Source organism: Octodon degus, unplaced genomic scaffold, assembly GCF_000260255.1.
Source record: "Octodon degus isolate 3935 unplaced genomic scaffold, OctDeg1.0 scaffold00023, whole genome shotgun sequence".
In the NCBI taxonomy this organism is placed as follows: domain Eukaryota; kingdom Metazoa; phylum Chordata; class Mammalia; order Rodentia; family Octodontidae; genus Octodon; species Octodon degus.
The window spans coordinates 298,016-307,353 of NW_004524599.1; the positions used below are offsets into that span (position 1 = coordinate 298,016).

Sequence of the window (9,338 nt, forward strand, 5' to 3'; positions counted from 1 at the left end):
GAAGGAAGGAAGGAAGGAAGGAAGGAAGGAAGGAGAGAGGAAGGGAAAAAAACAGCCAGCCAATATATAACACACAAATCTCAAATAACTATGATTGAGTTCCTGTATCCCACTTGCATGAAACTAGTATCCTGGGTTTGAGGATAACATGAATTAAGAAATTCTTTTTTTTTTAAGAAATTCTTTTCTTGAGTTGCAATTGTCATTGCAAAAATTGCTTAAACTAGCACAGCCAAGCCAATCAAGACTCATCTCCAAATTCTATGAATGTGATGATAACTTTGTGCAATCAAAGGTGGTTATCCAGTATAAAGTGAATGGAGAGACAACAAGCAATCAGATCCCAGCCTAGGCCAAGCTCACAGTGATAACCCTGGTACCATAAGATAAAACTATACTTCATCTCTGCTCTTCCTTTCAAAAATTTATAATCCCAATCTATCCTTGTGGAAAACATCAGATTTCCATAGAGGGAATTCTACAGAACAACTGAGAAATACCCTCTAAAACCATGAAGGTTATCAAAAATAAGCAAAATCTTGGGCACTGTCACAATCTAAGGAAACAGGATGCCCATTTGGGGAACATACCCAGTCATGCATGCCTGCAGTATAGGGAGAAGTTCTGAGAAATGCATCATTAGTGTGGCTTTGCACACTTTTACAGAGCATGCTTACACAAACTAGCATGGCATTATGGTTTGTGTTTAGACATCCCCCTAAAGCCTCGTACAGTCATGGGTGGGTATTTCAGAGGTCACTGAATCTATCTACAGTGTGTGGTGCAGGAATTTCCTCATAATGCTGATGATGGACTGAACCTCTTAAAACTGTGAGCTAAGTTAATTTTCTATTTTTTTGAGTGATGGGTATTTCTGTCTCAGCAGCAAGAAAAAAGTAATAAAAACAGAAGGCTATAGTAGCACCAGGAGGTACAATCTTGTGGAATCACTCTATTGCTATAGTGGATTAACTAATACTCAACTTGTAATACCCAGCTGAACGGAATCAGCATGGTGCTGGGTGTGGAAGGCTTACCTGAGGAATGTCACCAACAGCATAAAAGAACTAGAGGAAGGTGGTGCACTCTTGATTCTTCCTGAGAACTCTGTCATGCTAATTTTCCTGATGTGAACTCAGCTGTCCTCACTGGAAGAGCTTGGGTCCTCACTGTCTCTGAGGATGTTCTCTTCAGGGGAGAGCTCTTCTTCATACCTTGAGCCTCGCTTTCTGACTCCAGCTCAGATCCCTCAACCTGCTAGCACAGATCCTTCATCCCACTGGCCCAGATTTTCTAGCTTCCACCACTGACCTTTGGGTCTTCCCAGTGTAGATTCTTTTTTTTTTTTAAATAAATCTTTTTTAACATTTGTGTGTGTGTGTGTGTGTGTGTGTGTGTGTGTGTGTGGCCAGCTCAGCCCACCAGGGGGCGTGGCTGGCTGGCATGTGGTGCTGGGGGATCAAACCGCGGTCCCTGTGCTTTGCCAAGCTTGTTCCAAGTAGGTGCTTTAGACCACTGAGCCATCTCACGAGCCCCCTCCAGTGTAGATTCTTGATACAGACTTGCATGAGACATTGTTATGGGCTCTAGGCATCCAGCTGGACTCCTGGAGGAACTGGCAGGGGCTCCAGGTCTTTAGTTGGACTCATGCAGGACATCACCATGGGATCCAGGCCCTCAGCTGGATTTTTGGTTCTCTAGTGTGTGAACAATCTCCTGCACTCTTCCACACTTTACTTTTTGGGTGTCTATTATAAAATAGTTCTATAAATTGTGTATCCTGTATTAAATATATTGCTTTGTAAATCCTAGCTACAACAATTGCTTAACAAAACATTGGTAGGTGTCATGTGATCTTATTACAGAAAAACTAATAAAATTTGAATAAAAAAAAGAGAACAGTGGCTACATCCACTTCCAGTTAGTCTCCTCCAAGAGTTCAGAAGCTTGATGGTGGCAGAAAACTGCTCCCAACACTCTAGAGCCTGGAACCAGCTGGCACCTCACTGCTTACAGCTCTTCATCATAACGCCTCTCCCATCCAGGCAGCACGCAGGACTCTAAAGCCCTGGGGCTCAACGAAGTTCAAGCTTTGGCCTTGCATGCAAGTAAACTTCAATCAGAGAAGGAGCAGCCAGAAGGTGGCACTCTGACTATGGATCTTGGAAACATCACTGGCCTGGCTCTGTTGTCTGTAGGGCTAAGTCAGTACTTGGCTTAAGGATCTTGTACGTCATGGAACTGGGTCATTACAGAAAAGAACAAGAGGGAAGGATGGATACTGCAACCCTCAAAGCTCTGAGAGTTCCTAGGGGGAAGGATGGTGAGAGGATGGGGAAACCCAAGAGACAGAAAGCTGAGGTCAGGTGGAGCCCTCTCTCCAGCTGGGAAGCAAGGAACTACTCACACTGTAGCACGTTCATTTGTACTCTCAGGAGGTTGACGTCAATTTCAAATCCCTGCTGGCCTAGCAACTTTGGGCACAACCAAGCACTTAAAATATATCATGTAAACTTATCTTCAGGCCATGTGTATAAGGTGTATATGGAACAAAACTAAGCTTCATGTATAGAATTTCACATGTAGATCCCCAAGGGATCATCATGATTCTACGAATCTTCCAAAATCTGAAGAAAAAATCCAAAATTGGAAATGCAGCTAGCCTCAAGCATTGCAGAGAAAGAATACTCGGCCTTCAGTTACCTCCCCATCTTTTCCCATGCTCCTGCAGGTTGTGTGTGGCTTGTGTCCTAACCCTAAGGAACATTAACCTTAATGTCTTTGTTCTGGGAGACTAGGGTGGGACCCAGGAACCAACTTGCAACCAGGTGCTAAGTGACACTGACGAAGCTTTCCTCAGGCCCACACTTGGAGGTCTACTGCCTTACTTGACAAAGCTACTTCATCCCACACCGAAATAAACCAACAAACTGCTAGGCTTGTCTTACATCTCAGTAGTCTCCGCATGACCTCAGTAGTCTCCGCATGACCTCTGCATGACCTCCGCATTTGATGACCCACAACTGGCTGTTCAACACATAAGGAGTTGGACAGCCACCCTTGGTGCTTACCACCAAACGTTTTGTGGCCATGGGGCCATAAGGAAGACACCCTCAGAAGCCCAGGTTAGATGCTTCTGTGATATAAAGTACAAAACTGGCAATTCTGAAGGGGACAAAACAGGGGAATTAAATTTAGATTTTAAAACATTCCTGAATTAAAACTTCTTTCCCAGATCTACTGTATGCAATGTGATATAAAAAGATAAATGCTTAATTTTTTTAAATTTATTACAGCAGAAAACACAGTGCCATTAATCTCCCTCAAAATACACCCCCTCACTTCAAACACAGTTATCCCATCACTGTTGCCACTTTCCGGAGCAGGCTTGGAAGTTGTCATTCACGTGTTCTCATGGCTACCATGATTCCTGAATTGATTCAAAATGTTTTCAGCAATTCCTATCAAATAAAAAGATGACAGAGTATTCTCCCCCACCTTACTTTCCATATCTGACACCATGTGACTTCTGTCTCTTTCTCAAAGACAAAATGCCCATGAAAAATACAGATTTTGAATTGATTCAGGACCTCAAGGTAGCCACAACAGAGCAGTTAAAACATTCAGAAAAAGAACGGCCAGAAATGTTTCAGATAGTTACAAGAACAATGGGATAAGTGAAGTAAGGATTACTTGGAGGAGGATTAATGGCAATGTGTCTTTTACCCTAATATTCTTAATCTAAGCATTCACCGTGTTTTTCATCATACCTCATATTTTGCTGAATACAGACAAAACAAACAACAACAGCAAAAAAAAAAAGAAAAGAAAAACCTTTAGGAATGATTTTTCAGAAGTCAATAAATATTCAAACACCACTCTCCTTTTACCACATGGAACTGTCAGTCAAAAAGGAGTCACTGGTGGATGCACATTCTCTTCCTTTAAGAGTCAAGAAAATGGTACAGACCCCTCATGAGCTGATTCTCTTCTCCACTTACAGCCGACGTCCTCTCTTTTCATTCATATAGTACTTTTCTCAACTCTATTACTCCATCTTTGCCTTCTGTATCTTAACCCTCGAAGCCCATGGTGGGGGGAAGAGATCTCTTCTTATGCTTTCTGTTTGTTTCGATTCCAACAGGAATTGAAAGGCCAGATTGGTAAATCAAAGCCAGTAGATCTACTCAGGCACAGGAAAGCTCTACATTATTGTACTGAACAGGCTCAAGAGCCAGCGCAACCATCAACTCAAATTCTTGGCACCTTAGAGGTTCATAAAAGTTGTCCCTTCTTTGTATTCCTCTAACACTGTATTTCCCCAAACATCTTAATGCTAAGTTTAGGTTTCTATTGAATGTTTTGTCTCATTCATAATTTTGAATATTCTATCAGCAGTCTTAATCACTTCAGTTACAAATTTTGTTATCTTATCAATATCATGAACTCAGTGGATTTTAGAGGGCTGATCTGGAAGCTATTCATAACATAATTTTCCAAATAAGGAACATGCATTTTTTTCATCAATAAAGATTTATTTGTAAATGTGTGTGTGTATCTGTGTGTGTCTGTGTGTGTGTCTGTGTGTGTCTGTGTGTGAAAGAGAGAAAATGCATGTGTGTGTGATTGGGATTTTGAACCCAGCCTCAGGCATTCTAAGTTCACATAGTACCATCTGAATTACATGCCAGCCACAGCCAGTCTACTTCTGTCAAACACTAAATGTACTTCTGTATTTCTGTAGGTGTATAACATACATTTGGCAACAGATACCTTTAATGATCACAGATCATCAGCTAGTATGAGTTTTGAAAGGGAGAGGTTGAGTTTGCACAAATGGGGGTCTGTGGGTTATTGTACGCATTTGGGGAGGGTTGAGAATGGGTTTTTTTTACAAATTGTCTTCATGCACAAATCCTTTAGGACTGGAAGAAAAAAGAACAGATGTGCAAATTCCTACTATGCTGTATTACAGTTGCTTGTAATTAGGAAGGCTACAGAGAAAGGACCCTTCCCCTAGACACTGACCATAAGAGGGTAGGCATGCGGTTAGTCGATGGCATCAGCCCAGTGAACATGTCGTGTAAGAGACAGCAATAAATACATGTTCACCAGTCACCAATGGCTCAGTTTCTGGTGTAGTGACATCGGGAGGAGGGGAATGTGCACCTCCTGGCTCGCAGGCTTCTCAGTTCTTCCAGCCTTACTTCCATAGCTGTAGGTACCCTGCGCACGATGAGGTGGGTCTCTAAGAATCAAATACAAACCTGACCCTTCCCTGGAAACAGGATTAGATTTTGTTTCTAAAAGATAGTTAAGTAGTATGAGAAGATGGGAGCCAATATGGCATAAAATGGACAGTATAGTAGGAAATCCAGGTATTGGTCCCAACTTTAATACCCAGAATTGGGGTCAGAGACAGGCACTCCTGCTGAGAGCTGGGAAGGAGCAGGCCCGTACCTAGTGGGGCAGATTCTTGAGCTCCATCTCTTGTCTCTAAGGGCTTGACTCTTGAAAAGAACTTGCTCATCAGATGGTTTAGTTATTGCTCTGGGTAACTCTATGTGTAAGGCATCTCCCAATCTCTCTAGCTGTGAGTTTCGCCAGGCTGCTCGGCATGGGCTGCAGTCAGAGTGTGTAGCGACAACTACTTATGTTCTAAGCCTCACACAGAAGGACATGTGCTTTGATCCTTTCTGGTAGGAAACAGGACACAGTCTAATGAGGCAGAAGCTACAAGCCAAAAACAAGATCATGAGAGTTCTGCTTCTCTGTATTTTTTTTTTTTACTCCTACTTTTAGCAATAGATATGTGTATGAAAATATATGCAGGTACTTTTGTGTGTGGCTGTTTAAAGGAAATTGTAGTTAATTCTTTGGAAAAGCAAAAGAATTGTTGAAAAATAAATAATCATCACAGCTCAGCTGACAATCTGCCACAACCATCGCCATCCTATGCCCAAGCCAGTCATCTGCCAGTACTTCAAGAGGGCAGTAGATGGCACCAGACACTGTGAAATTAGTGTAACTGCCCACGCACTCTTGGTGAACAGTATCTTCTTTCTCCTCAGGAGCCAGGAGTATTTCACATGTTACCTAACATTTACCTTCATAGGTGTCATTTGCTAAGGGTGGGAGAAATGAAAATACACTGATACTCTGGCAAGCTGGGCGCCCGCCATTATTCCTGTCACCAGTCTGACCCAGTGCCAGGAGTGAACGGGGCGCTCACTCACAGCTTCTCACCCCCAGCGAGGCGGCCTTACGATGCGGGGAACCCTCACCTCCTCATCTAATTGCAGTCAGAATGGTGGCTTGGTCCCGAGGGAATACGTGAGAACCAAAAGCCACTCGGGATTTCCAAAGCTCTTGTAAGCCAAGGTAGATTGTTTATTACTCACCATCAATACAGGCCTCTCCCTGGGACCAGAGTGCCTACAGCACTGGGCGGGAAGAGCCTCAGTCTGCCTCAGCCTGAGGGCTCTGCCAGGAAATGCGCTGCTTCCTGTGTGTGGCCAACGTGCTGCCCAGCATTCAGCAGGGACACAGACGAGTTATTCAGCTCTGGAGCCCGGGGATTTGCCCTCTCGCCCCCTCTCCGTCCCCCGCTGCAGGTAAAACATCCTCCCTGACTCACTTCCAATCTCAAGCAGACTGACACCCTGAGGCACCCATTCCCTGTCCTCCCAGCACACTCCTAGTGACAGTAGAGCCTGATCAAATACGATGCAATGTATTAATTGTTGTAACTCTCCTACTAGCCTGTTTTGAAACTGTCTCATTGCAATTTTTTCTTAATAAAATTAATATTAAAAATATGGTACTATTGAAAAAGAGTCTGAAGCTCCTCTCTTCTTCCATATCCTGATTTTTTTTTTCTTCACACATAATCCTGTGCCACCACTCATGCCCAGGCCATCCCTGTCAGGAAATAAACAGGAAAAAAGAAAGGTGTCTTAATGTACTACTTCTTCCAGAAACTTCTATATTTTAAGTGAGAACGGAGGTAAATGAAGAACATTTCATCCAATGGAAAATAATCTCTAATGATCAAATCTGAGCAATTGTGGACAAAATGATTTAAATTACTGACTCTTCTCACAAGCTTATTCATCTTCCAAGTCTTAGCCTCAGGCCCAGCCAGTTTTTCCACTTTCTGTCCTCCGTCTTCTCTCTGTCCTATGTCAACTGACCACACTGTGTGTTATACCTACTGTGCTCACCCCTTTCCTCTGTGCCCCTCAGTATCCACACTTTTTTTTTAAGGATGATGTCTTTTTATTTTACATCTGCAAGATTTTGGAACCTTGTGATTTTTCCACCAGGTTTATACAATCACAGTTTTTTAAATAACCTGTTCAAGCAAAATAAAAATGAGGAGGAGGAAGAAGAGAAGGAGAAAAAGGAAGAGAGGGAGAGAGAGAGAGAGAGAGAGAGAGAGAGAGAGAGAGAGAGAGAACCCAAAAAGCCCAATTGTTCCTCATGTTTCTAGGAATCCATACTTTTAAATTTCCTAACCTTTTACTCAGTGTTGGAGTTCTTCTACCTCCTTTCAGCCATGTACATATTTAGCTTTGTTAAGTGGCCTGAAGCCCATCAAGTTAAGCTAACCATCACAGTTACCTCCTTACCATACTGAACTAAGTGATAGTGCTCACTGGGCAGCACATATACTAAAATTGGGACAATACAGAGATTAGCCTGGGCCCTGCCTAAGGATGACACTCAAATTTATAAAGTGTTCCAGATTTTTTGATAAATATGACTGATACACACTTGGCCAAGCTTACCAAAAGAAAGAGAAAACCCTCATAAATCGAAATAGAAATGATAAAGACCCAATTACAAGACACCACTGAAAGCCACAGAATTATAAGAAAGTATCCAAAAAATTATATTCCAATAAATTAGCGAAACTGGAAAAACTGGTTACATTCCTAGACATCTACTACTTAACAAGTTGAACTAAGAAGATATAAAATATTGAAGAGACAAATATCACACAATGAAACCGAAGCAATAATAAAAATTTTACCAACTAAGGAAAGCCCCAGAGGGCTGGGAGATAGCTCAGCAGCATAAGCACTTGCCTGGCAAGCACAAGACAATGAATTTAACCCCTGGTAGAAAAAAAAAGGGGGGGGGAGAAGAAACAAAAGCCCAGGAATCACTGGATTTACCACTGAATTTTGCCAGAACTAGAGAAAAAAGCTGACATCAATATTCCTCAAAAATCTCCAATAAGACACTTGAAAATAGAATTCAACCAATCATTAAAAAAATCCATAGATAACAATCAAGTTGATTACATCCCAATGATGCCCAAATGGTACAGTATACAAACATCAACCAATGCAATGCAACACATGGAGAGAAGGATTTAAAACATCACAGAGAAAACTGACAAAATTCAGCACTCATTCACAGTGAAAACCCAGATGGAAACAGATACAGCAAGATCTTACCTCAGTCTGATAAAAAGCCATTTATGATAAAGTCATACCAATATCATACTGAATCAGGGAAAACTGAATTTCTTCTAAAATAAGATACAAGATAAGGGTGTCTAGTCTCACTGCTCCTATTTAATATAGTACTCAAAACTTTAGCCAGAGCAATCAGGCAAGAGAAAGATGTAAAGGGGATAGGTGTTTGAAAAGAAGAAGTTAAATTATCTCTATTTCTAGGTGACATGGGCCTGTATGCAGAACACCCAAATGCTCTTAGAACTGGTAGACACATTTTGCAAAGTGGCAGGAAACAAGGTCAATATGCACACACAAGAATCAATAGTGTTCCTGTACAGCAATAATGAATAGACAGAAACTAAGCAACTGCACTGAAGATGGTAATCTGTAATAGTAGTTTATGCTTGGAGTGCCTGTCATTCTGATCTTCTGAATACGGGCTGCTTGTCATGACACGCCAGTTGCTGCTGTGCTGTCTCTTGGGTAGATGATTATTCAAAAAGAAGGGGGTGGTGAATGAAGGCAAGAGATAGGTAAAGCAATGTTGTGGGACTGTCCTGCTTTAAGGTTGTATATGGTTAGATTTTTGGACTTATGTGTAAGCATAAGAAGTATATAATTCTTTATGCCTATTTTTAAAAATATATTCTAATTTTTGAATGTTTTTTCCTCATATTCTGTAGGGACTTAAAGTTCAACATATCAATACTTAATGAAAAATACCTGTTCCATGTTATGTCTAAGATGTTTGATATTCATACAGATAGTGAGGTTAAACTTAACAGCCTAGGTTGTATGGTAATAACAATAAGCTTGTCTTCTGGATGGTTAACAACCTAAGTTTGCAGACCAAAATTAGAGAAAAAGGAG

The 9,338-nt window shown here is 41.5% G+C and overlaps 1 non-coding gene and 1 pseudogene across 1 annotated transcript; one reads left to right on the plus strand and one right to left on the minus strand.

Moving 5' to 3' along the window:
- Positions 1 to 9,338, minus strand: part of LOC101566914 — a 50,804-nt pseudogene that overhangs the window by 26,332 nt on the left and 15,134 nt on the right.
- LOC111815909 lies at positions 7,651 to 7,753 on the plus strand. The gene has a single exon (XR_002820535.1). It is a non-coding gene; the product is annotated as a U6 spliceosomal RNA (small nuclear RNA).